The sequence below is a fragment of the Carya illinoinensis genome, chromosome 14, assembly GCF_018687715.1.
Source record: "Carya illinoinensis cultivar Pawnee chromosome 14, C.illinoinensisPawnee_v1, whole genome shotgun sequence".
Lineage (NCBI taxonomy): Eukaryota > Viridiplantae > Streptophyta > Magnoliopsida > Fagales > Juglandaceae > Carya > Carya illinoinensis.
Window position 1 is genome coordinate 24,728,394 of NC_056765.1, and position 12,500 is coordinate 24,740,893.

Genomic DNA, 12,500 nt, shown 5'->3' on the forward strand with positions numbered 1-12,500 from the left:
AAACTTAGTTTCTAATGGTGATAGAAGATAGGGTTCACTCTCATTTTATGTACATACTTCAGCCCATTTAAAATGTAATTGAACTCCTACATAGGTATGAGATTCTCCTTTTAGTCATTGCATTATTTCATCTGCTTTTTTTTTTTTTTTTAAGAAGAGCCAGTAGCTACCCACATAGCAGCCCTGTCCCAAGTTTATTAAAGAAACCCTCACTTGTGGCAAAGGAATACCGTGGTAACAAAAAGACACTTGGGGGCATACAAGAAACCGCTATAAACTAGCCCAAAACCAAGTGCTAAAAAACCAAACAAAACCGACAAACCAAAACACAAGACATCGAAACTAAAGCCAACCTGCATAAAAAACCAAAAAAACTAAACACAACCAAACTGGAAATCACCTAAAGCAAGCCTATAACCGAATAGCCTGAAGACCAAGTTTATCCACTTTCAAAATCCCTTTTAGCAAATGCGGCACATTGTTGTATGAACTCCACGTACCATTCTTCTGATCAGACGCCAAGCGGGCCAAGAAATTTGCTCCTGGATTGCCTTCTCTGTAAATATGTTGTACCTTAACCTCCAAGGTTGCAACAATATCTTGTATCTTTTCCCAATATCTTGCATTTCATCTGCTACCAATCATTTGAGCTCCTTTTATTCATCCTACAGTTTACTCTCATTTTATGTACATACTTTAGGCACATTTAAAATGTAATTGAGCTCCTACATATGTATGAGATTCTCCTTTTATTCATTCCATTTAATTTGCAACAAATCAAATAAGTGATACACACACACACACACACACACACACACACACACACACACACATATATTGATTCCCAAAACATCCTAAGTTCAGAGAAATATATCATTATTGTTCTATTTACTACATTTGTTTGAGCATGATTTATTTAAACCGAAGCTTCAACTAGAAGTATCTTCATTGCAGAGTCCCAATATAAATTGACATTAACTATAAAGGAAAAAACAATTCACTTTCATGATTAGGAAGTTAAGGAACTCCCGCATACACATACCACCTGTTTTTTTCATGGATTTTATTTAAAAACGATGACAAGATATGTAAAGAATTTAAAACTTAAGAGGCCCAAACACAACTGAAACTAACAAAACTACCATCCACCTAGACTCAACCCAACATGCAGAGATGAAAATAAAAATAGGTATAAGGTAAAAAATTAACAAATTACCCCTATTTCATAATATAACTTCTCAATAAATGATGCTCAAACAAATGTACTAAACAATCCTCAGATTTTGTTACTTAAATATTGTTTGTTCCCATAAAATGTACTAAAAACATTATCGTTCTGTTTAGTACATTTGTTTGAGCTTCAATAAATTTATGGGAACAAGCAATCCTCAGATTTTGTTTCTTAAGTTTGTAAATATCAAAACAATTGTATGGATGTTTGGCTCTACTATAGGAGTACTTCTAGAATGTAGATGCACCATTGACCACTTGGAGTATATAAAATGAGGACCGAAATGCAAACAAATCCTTGGTAAACCAGAAAGCAGCATTTATTATAATCACTATGGGTATTATAAAGTTAAAATATTGTTAAAATATGATTTTTTTAATATAGGTTTTGTTTTAAAATTTGAAAAAGTTGAATTTTTTTGTGTGTTTTGTTTGGAAGTTTAAGAAAGTTGTAATGATTAGATAAAAAAAGTTGAAAATTTGAAATTGAAAAATATTTGTGTTTGAAAAATTGTAAGCATGACCTAGTTAATTACAACTATAAAAATCATACAACTGCCCTAGTTTAATGTTACTCACAAACAGATTTCTGATCAACATAATGGTTTTGCCTCCAATCCCAATATTAAGACTAGATCCACTGACATCCAAAGAGATAAAAGAAGAGTGTCAACTAATCTTTATTAATGCTCTTTATGTAGTGTGTGATTCAACAAAAACTGCATCTACGCAAAGCTAAACGAGATCAAAATGGTATAACACCTATAAAAGAGTAAATACCTAACCCATGTTTTGATAGACTTTTGGTTGGCTCACTCAATCAATTCCTCATCAACTATTTTGAAGGGGATGTGAGCAAGCTTGCGCCATTCTTTTCCTTTTCTTCTTTTCCACCTTCTCTTCATTAAAGGACATTCATAGATATATAGAACAGAAAGGGAAGTGAGGTGTTGAAGACCCTCTTCTAACATGCACTCCAGCTTTGGACAACACTGGATTACCAAACCTTTAAGAGAGGTGAGGTGTTGAAGCCCCTCTTCTGGCATGCGCTCCAGCTTTTGGCAGTCAGAGATCATCAAACTTTCAAGAGAGGTAAGGTTCTCAAATACTTTCTTGTCGAACAACGTCAAATTTGGGAATTCAGAAATCTCAAGATCAATCAGATTTGTGGGAAGCAACCCCTTCTCAGGAAAAGACACCACATCTTCCGATCCACCTCTGATTATCAAATCTCTAAGAGAGGCATGACTTTGCAAACTCCACCCTTCTAGAAGCATCTCAATATTTGTACACCGTATTATATGAAATCAAGTAAGAGATGGAAGAAGCATGTGCATCTTGTCAGGTAGCGATCTCAAACTCTCACAAGAACTGATCTCTAAGAATCCAAGGTTGGTGGCGTGCAATCCTCCTCTTGGAAATGACACAAAATTAGGACACTCTTCGATAATTAGAGACAACAAGGCTACTAAATCATGTTGATGTTGTTCTGCAACTGTAAGAGATTCTAGATACGTACAACTTCAGATTTTCAGATCCTTAACATTTAGGAATAAATCCAATGGAATGGATCGGAGAGAATCACAACTGAACAATTTCAAACCTTCAAGGCATGAATAGTACAACTTCATTGGGAGCCCCAATTTCTTACAATTGTTTATTTTAAAAGTTTTTAATGTAGAGGGTAGACCACCCACCAGAAGAGACATATGCGAGAAAATGTCACCCATATCCACCGCATCAAATCCTCCAATTGTGAGCTTCTTCGTAACATGAATTGGCAATTCCTTTAATATATCCTCGTTACAATTGGTCAGCTTCAATTGGCATAGAGTTGGAGTCCTTGGGAGTGAAGCTAGCATCTTCGAATAGTCCATAATCTCAAGGATACCCAAAGAAGGAAGCTGAATGGGAAAATCTCCCGTTAGCTTTGAGCATCCCCAAATATAAAGCTCCTTGAGACAATGGAAAGCTCCTCCTTCATTTTCAGCATCAAAGGAAATCCATTTCTCCCAATTCAACATCCGCTCAAATTTTAAAACTTTTAATGCTCCAAACGGCTTAATATAAGAAGAACCACTTCCGTAAAACTCTTCACCCACTGCCACAATTCCATCAAAACCAACAATAGAGAGGTTTTGTAAAGAGGGTAGCTGCCCAAGTGCTGGTAAGCTGCAACAATATTTACAATATCCCAGATTAATAGACGTTACATTAGAGAATGAATGATTTCCTACCCAATTCGGAAAACTTCCGCCCATGTAGTAATTTATAGTGAGACTTTTCAGGTTTCTATATGGTTGGTGTTGGAGTATTGCATCACATATTGATAATATGGAGTTAAAATCCAAAGTAGAAAAGGCTAAAATAGTCAATACAATATAGTTAGTTAAATCTGTTATTTTGCTATAAATAGAGTACCATATCAGACTTGTAATGTACTTCTTTTCATTAATACAATTCAGTATTCTCTTCTTTTTCTCTGTTTTTCAAGTTCCTCCCTCACTTGATCGAGTTCTTATCATGGTATCAGATTAGAAATTCCGCACTTTTCTCTTCTGGGATTCGATCCACCTTCTTTCTTCTCTTTTCATTACACTTTGTTCTCTGCATTACAGATTCCTCAAGAATTTGTAGTGATTTTTCTTCTCTGCATTACAGATTTCTCAAGAATTTGTAGTAATCTTTCTGCATTATAGATTCCTCAAGAATTTGTAGTGATTTTTCTGCATTACAAACTCCAAGATTGTGCTTCTTGATCTTTCTTGAAATGGGTTCTGAAACTTCTGTTGATTCTGTCCCAAACATAAATCCATCAGACCTTTCATCAAGTCCATACTATCTGCATCCTAGTGATAACCCTGGTGCCCTTCTTGTCTCAGAGATCTTTACTGGAGATAACTATGTTTCTTGGAGCAGATCCATTACCATTGCTTTATCTGTCAAGAACAAAGTGGCATTCATCGATGGTTCAATTCGACCTCCACATTTTTCTGAATCTGTTCTTCACACAGCTTAGTTAAGGGCAAATAACTTGGTACTTTCTTGGCTTATAAACTCCATTTCCAAAGATATTCGAAACAGTTTGCTATATGTAAATTCATCTCTTGATCTTTGGAATGAATTGAAGACTAGATACTTAAGAAGTGATGGACCAAGGGTTTTTCACCTTGAAAAATCTTTGAGTTGCATCAACCAAGGTTCTTCATCTGTCACTGAGTATTTCAGTGCTTTTAAAACATTATGGGATGAATATGTAAGTTTTCGTCCTTTTCCAACACGAACTTGTGGAAAAATGTCAAGTTGTACATATGATCTCTTCTCTTTTTTACTACAAAGGCAACAATCAGACTATGTTCTGAAGTTTCTAGTTGGTTTAAATGATTCTTTTGCATCCATAAGAAGTCAGTTACTTCTTTCAATACCATTACCACCTATGGCCAAGGTCTTTTGTTTATTACTCCAAGAAGAGAGCCAAAGACAGCTAACCAACTCAGTTTCTACTGAAACTCATGCATTGATGGTTAAACAGTCGACTTCTGCAGCAAATTAGTACAGATTTTCCAAAGAAAAATCCAAGAAGTCCATTCTTCATTGTACACATTGTGGATACAATGGACACGTAGTGGATAAGTGCTTCCAGCTTCATGGATACCCTCCTGGGTGGACTGGACCGAAAGGAAAGAGAATCCATTCTGCTGCTCATGCTGCAATTATAACTAATGATGTCTGTAAACAAAACAATAATGAGTCTCACATGGTTTCTTTGATTTCTGAAGATTTCAATAAGCTGCTAGCTATTGCCAATTCCTCTCAGTCATCTCAAATCCCCTCAAACACCCAGAATCTATCATCTTGCAACCTTGTTACTTCCTCTCAATTTTCTGGTAATTCTTCTTGCAATTCAGTTTCTACCATTGCAAAATCTAAATGTTCTTGGATATTAGACACTGGTGCAACAGATCACATGATCTGTTCACCCTCATTCTATTGCTTTCCTCCCAAACAAATAAATATATCTGTCAATTTACCCAATGGACAAGTTATACCAGCAACACACATAGGAACAATTTGCATTTCTACCAATCTTTTCTTGCAAAATGTCTTATGTGTACCATCCTTTACCTTTAACCTTTTGTCTATTTCTAAGCTAACCAAAGATTCTAATATTTCTTTGTCTTTCTTTCGTACTCATTGCCTTTTACAGGACCAATCAATGAAGAAGATGATTGGGATTGCATTTGAGAAACAAGGCTTATATTACTTCAATTCTGCCTCTGAAACTTCTAAAGCTAATCCACCTCATTTTTCTACTACATCTCAAAAATCATTGGACTTATGGCATTACAGATTAGGCCATGTATCTCTTTCTAGACTTTCTTCTCTTAAACATCTTGATCCTTCTATCTCTATGGATTGTCAAAATGTATGTGATATCTGTCCATTAGCAAAGCAAAGAAAACTATCATTTCCTGTATCACATAGCAAATCTAATAAAATGTTTGATTTAATTCACTGTGACATATGGGGTCCTTTTGGAGCCATTTCTTATTCAGGTTATAAATATTTTTTAACAATTGTTGATGATTTTACACGTTGTACTTGGGTTTATATGCTTAAAACAAAATCTGAAGTTCCATTCCTACTTAAAGGTTTCTGCAAAATGATTAAAACACAGTTTGATGTTGCTGTCAAAATAATAAGATCAGACAATGGACCCGAGTTCCTAATAACAGATTTTTATCATGAAAATGGAATTTTACACCAAAGAAATTGTGTAGAAACCCCACAGCGAAATGGCCTAGTAGAAAGAAAACATCAACACTTGCTTAGTACAGCTAGGGCTTTAATGTTTCAAGCAAATATTCCATTATCTTTTTGGAGTGACTGTGTTCTCACAGCAGCTCATATTATTAATAGGATCCCTACTCCTCTTCTTAAAAACAAAACTCCCTATGAAATGCTCTTTAATAAAACACCAAAACTTACTCATCTAAAAATATTTGGTTGTCTTTGCTTTGCTTCAACACTTCAACATCACAGACAAAAATTTGATCCTAGAGCTGTCAAGTGCATATTTCTTGGGTATCCCTCTGATATAAAAGGCTACAAAATAATGGATCTCCATACTAAGAAAGTGAAAAAGCAGTGGTTCTACACAACACTACACCTAGAGGGGGGGTGAATAGGTGTAATCCAATTTTTATGGCCTTTTGAAAATTAGTCAAACAAGCAGTTAGTAAATGAATTAAATAACACAAATAATCAACACATGATTTTGATCACGGAGTGGAAACTCATTTGAAGAACATCTTCAAAATCTAAAACCACTCCGGGTGTAAGACACCACCTCAAATCTACTATAGAAATTTTAGTTCGTTACAACCAATTTAGAGACACTCACAAAACCTTTGTAGTAGCTAAACTTGGCTTGCAACACCACGAGTGACCCACTCGATCTCTACATGCATGTAGTGTCGGAACTCCGACCTTTCTATAGCTTCCCATGAGAACCTCTTGATCTCTGCATCAACAACAGCTCCAGACTCTTCCGGCCAACAAATATGTCCACTTCAATGGACTCATGTAAGAGTTGATTCTGAGTGTGTTGTGGTGGAGAAGAGTATATCCAAGAGAGAGAATCAACCAAATGGGGAAGAGGTTGCTCTAAAATGTTCTTGGAGGCCCTTAGGGTTTTTGCTCTAATTCTCCACACTTAGAACATAAGTTAAGCTGTTCTATTTATAGTTCCAATCAAATGAGGCGGTTTAAGCCCTAATTTGTAAGTGATCTGGAACATTGGCTCGAGCGAAGTATCGAGTGAAGGTCGAGCTCCACAATCTGTCTAAGTTCGCTCGAGCTCAGAGTTGAGCGAGTGTCGAGCGACACACTCTGCCTGAGTTCGCTCGAGCTCAGTGTCGAGCGACGGTCGAGTGGTTGAATTTGCTTGAGTTCGCTCGAGCTGCATGTCGAGCGAGGGTCGAGCGATGCAATCTGCCCAAGTTCGCTTGAGCTCCCTGTTGAGCGAGGGTCGAGTGGTGCAATCTGCCTAAGTTCGCTCGAGCGCCCTGTTGAGCGAGGGTCGAGCGAAGTCACGTGTTTTGACCAATAACTAGCACACTTCAAGCACGCTTCAAGCCTTTCCGCAACAACACTTGTTACAACACTATTTTACACAGGTTTTCACAAGAATATGCCAATACACTCATTTTTCCCTCAACAATCTCCCCCTTTGGCATTTCTGTGACAAAACCTCTAACCTATACAAATGACTTAATCCTAGCACACCCATCACTAGATCTATATTCTTGAACATTTTGAAATATTTCTGCACGCACTTAGCAAACGGTTAAACATACCCATACACATATGCACAAAAACATGTTTGCACTTTACAAACCATAATTCATGAATAGTCATGTCAAGTACAGGTTTCAGAAAATAAATATTTCATTAAGCAACAAATCAGAGATTGAGTTCAAGAAACATTAGTCAAACAATAGCAGCTAACATGAGATATAAATCAACAGACATAACCAAAAGCTGTTGTTCCCCCAAAAAATGTGTTAGTAACACTCCTCCTGAGTTAATACTGTACTACTCCCCCTCAACAATATCTCCCCCTTTTTGTCACAAGAGGCCAAGGGTCTCAATCATCACTATCGGCATCCTCATCATCCTCATTAAGCTGTCTTTCAATGTCGTTGAAGCGTTGGGTCAAAAGCTGCTGCAGATTATCAACTTTAACATTGAGGCTATCAAACCGGGCGTCAAGGCGGGCTAGATACTCAAGAACCTGCTGAAGACTAGGCTCCGACGAATCAGGGGCCGAAGTGGATGGCTGAGAGCTGGATGGAGCCAAGGTAGACGGCTGAGAACTAGATGGTTAGGAGCTCGAAGGCTGAGAGGAGGGAGCGGGAGGGTGCTCAACACGGAGAGAGTGCGGGGTTGTGTGAGCACAACTAAGCTGGACCGTCCTACGACCAATAGGAGCCTTAAGTGCAATTCTAGGCTCTTGAGGAAGTAAAACGACTGACTGGGAGAGGGCCAATTGGGTGATTAGGCAAGCTAAGGGCAACCCAGTCCGTATTTTGGAGGACCGATACGCCTCAATAATAACCCGACACAGAAGACTTCCTAGATCAATGGAGACATCATTGATCAAGGCATACAACAGAGTGGCACGGTCAAGACCCACATCACTATTATGACCAGTAGGATCTAAATTAGTGAGAACAATCCTACTGAGTATGAGGTGATCAGGTGTAAAACGAGCAGTTGAAATAGGGGTCGTCCCTTCCCAATTACTAGGCCGACCACAAAGACACCCAGCAATGACTTGTGGACTAGGAGGAGATGTCTGTGTATAAGGAAACACGGGATAGGGCACACGAGGGGCATTTAGCAGATCCGCTATCATGCGCGGAGTTACTCTGAAAACAACGTTCCGGAGACTGACCTCAAACGAGTCATCAACAGACACGTCATGAATGTGGGAGTAAAACTCCCTAACCAACTACACAGAAGTTGTGGGATGACCAGTGGTCAATGCCTGCCACTGGCAAGACTCAAATATGCGAGGAATGATAGTCTCGGTAAGCTCACCTAGAGATACTTCACGCTTGACTATAGGAGTACGATGAGAGAAGTTCTGAGAATACAACTCCTGGGCTCGTGCACTATGGAAGTGGGCTTGAGCGGGTGCAGGGGGGTTGTGGCGAGGACGAACACGTCGAGACATGGTTTTGGCTGTAGACAGAGTCAATGACGTTAGACAAGGCTAAGGCAATGTGAAGACATGATGAATGCATGCCAACCATGCTGACACAACAATGCCAACCGACAATGCAAGACTCGGTGCATGCCCTATGTCACTCTTCATTTTTCAAATCAATGATAAATGCCTAGTCCAAAGTGTCTCATATGCATGCCAATGCCAACTCATGTGCATGACCAATATGCATGCTAATGCCAACCCATGTGCATGACTCATATGCAATGACAATGCCAAGCCATTTGCAAGCCAATGCCACTTCTAAACTAAAACACCTTCAAACCCAATGCAATCTTAGTTTAGACAATGTCCCAAACCTAGGATAGACATGAAATAGGTATGGGGACAATGTTATGCCAATGCATGATGAAAAAGAGAAAACACACTTCATTGAGGCATTTTACCAAACACTTGGAGTGCATCCAAGTGAGAAACTCGGGTATAGACCCATGGGAGTTTCAAAAGCCTCCTTAATACACTCAAATACCCAACAAAGACTCCACAAGAGCTTCAATAAACCAAAAGAATGGAACAATTTCAAGAAAAAACATTCAAAGAACCTCAATCCGAAAACCATATGCAAACCACACGGAAATACCCAAAATAAATTCACCAAATCATGAAAAAACAAAAGAGAAGTGGCTTTACCTTGATTTGGAAGTGATTTCGGAAGGAAAACACAAGATTAAACTGAAGGAATTTGAGAAACGAAGAAGAGAAATGCACGGGAGAGGAAAAACTGGGAAACAGAGCACTGTGCTCGAGTGGCTTGAGCGGCGCTGGGTTTTTATAACAGGATTTTGCTCGAGCGAACTTAAAACCCTCGAGCGGCTGTCGAGCGGTTTTCGCTCGAGCTGAGTCAAGCGAGGGTCGAGCGAGACCACCAGAAAAGCATATTTTGCCCAGTTTTGAAGCACACAACACTCACATGACTTGGACAAATATTGGGAATGTCAATTTTCACACCAAGAGTACATATCAAATGTAGAGGAGCATCATATTCCCATAAAATACGTAGGTAAAAACAAAGTATCACAAGTAATGTAGACGTGCGTGTTTAAAGCGGTCCTTGCTCAATCAAGAAATTTCAACCGTAAAGCGTGAGCGGGGTTGGGCTGAACATGAAACCATAAGTGCTTGGGAAGCTCTTTCAAGATACAGAAAGTCAAACCTAATGCTACTAGGACCTGAATCTTTCTGTTTAAATACTTGTTTCAGTATGTTCAAGAAAACAGAAAACTTATTCTGTTTTTCACTCTCCTTCTTCCTTTTTTTTATTTTTTTTATTTATAACAACTTCACTTTTTCTTTTTCTTTTGAGATACCATATTTTTGCACAAGCGAACCATGATGAGGTCATCTAGCCCGTGGTCAATTCTATATGTAGGTAGAGCTTTCTATCACCTTTGATTGCCTCCCCAATAAACTCACAAGTGGTGAAATGTCAATTGATCGAGTTTGGAGTGAAGTGTGTGATGTCAGTCACAGATTACAAGAAATACTCATGTTCCAAACCTTTGTAAAACATAGGTATATGATACAGATCTCAAAAGACACATGCACCTAGATTTTAGAACTAACAACCCCACTATTGTATAGCGCAATCATGGAGTGCATGTACGAGCAGCAAACAACAACAAAGAAACTAGACACCTAAAAAAAACCAACAACAAAATAAAACAAAAATGCATGTAATGCATGTAATGCATACCTGTCAGTCTACAGCACCAAAACCATGTGTGGCTTGGGTCTTCCCCTTTTGGATGATCCACCTTGGTATCCATTTTCTTGAGAAGGGCTTTTCAATTCTCTTGGTGTGCCTCCTAAGCTCAAAACAGTTTGGTCGGATGTGACCAATCTTACCACAATGATGACACACGGGACTTGCTTTGTGAACTCTTTATCTCAAGAAGATTGAGACATTCTTAGGGTCATTCATGTAATTCTTACCCCTTCTAGAAGGATAAGCAGTTCTACTCTTAACGAAAATGGGAGCATGCACAAAGTGACTCATTAATTTAAAACAGTCTGGTCTAATATGGTTTATCTTTCCACAGTGATGACATATGGGGCTCATGTTGTGAGCTCCTTGTCTTTTGGGAGGAGGAACTGACTTTTGCACTTGCAAAGGCTTCTTACCCTTTTCAGATGGATGAGCCTTCCTTTTCTCAGTCATTTCAGGAACAAACACTGTGTTTCTCACACTTTTATGGAATGCTTTTAAGCTTGAAGGAGCATCAGGATTCTCTTCAAAGTAGCCTAAACCACTCTTATCACTAGAGGACTTTCCTAAACTTAGGAGTTTGTCAAGTTGGTTTGTCCCAATGGAGAATTTTTGCAACTTAGTATTTAACAAAGTTAGCTCATTTTCATGAGTTGTCACTTTATCTTCCAAAGTCAAATTCCTCTTTTGTAACTCATCTGTTAGACCAACGGCTTCTCTTAGTTTGCCTTGGAGTCCTTCATTTTCTCTTTTGCATAAATCTATTTCCTCAATATGTGCTTTATTGAGTTTCCTCAATTTCACACATTCCTTATACAACTTCTCATAGATTTCCTGCAAGTCATCTTCATTCCCAGATTCATTTTCAGAAACACTCTCAATTTCAACCACAGATTCACTGCTATGACTTTTCCCTTCAACAGAGGAAGTGAAAGCCATGTAGTTGAGATTTTTCTTCATGGGAGGACTCTCTTGTGAGTCACTTGACTCAGACTCACTACCAGTCAAGGAAGCAGCATTAGCTTTCTCTTTGGCCTTTTTGTAATTTGCATACTCAAATCGAATGTGACCAAAACCATGACATTCATGGCACTGAATATTGTCCTTGATAGCTCTAGTGTCTCGCTTATAGCTCCTTTCTCGGTTTTCTGAACTTGAACCCCCATTGAAACCTTTGAACCTTCTCTTCTTCTGTCCTAGGTTTTTCTGGGCAAACATCTTCCTGAATTTTTTAGCATAAAAGGCTATCTCTTTGTCACTCATGGCAAGTTCATCAGAAGATTCACCAGACTCCTCTCTAATAGCATTGAGGGCTATGGACTTGTTTCTCTTATCCATAGGAAGAGTATGTTCATAGGTTTGTAAGGAACCCACCAACTCTTCAATTCTCATGTTGTCCAAGTCTTTGCTTTCTTCTATCGCAGTGACTTTGGGATGAAACCTCTCAGGAAGAGATCTAAGGACTTTTCTCACAATTTTGTCCTCATGAATTCTATCCCCTAAATTAAAACGAGAATTGACAATATCATTAAGTTTGCTATAGAAGCCATCAAAAGTTTCATCATCCTTCATCCTAAGTTCTTCAAAGTTGGTGGTCAACATTTGAAGTTTAGAATTCTTTACAGCCTTGGTACCTTCATGGGTAACCTCAAGAATGTCCCATGCCTCTTTGCAATTTTCACACATGGAGATTCTCTTGAACTCCTCTTGGGACACAGCCATGAACATTACATTCAAGCCTTTGCTATTCCAACTACACTCATTGACTTCATC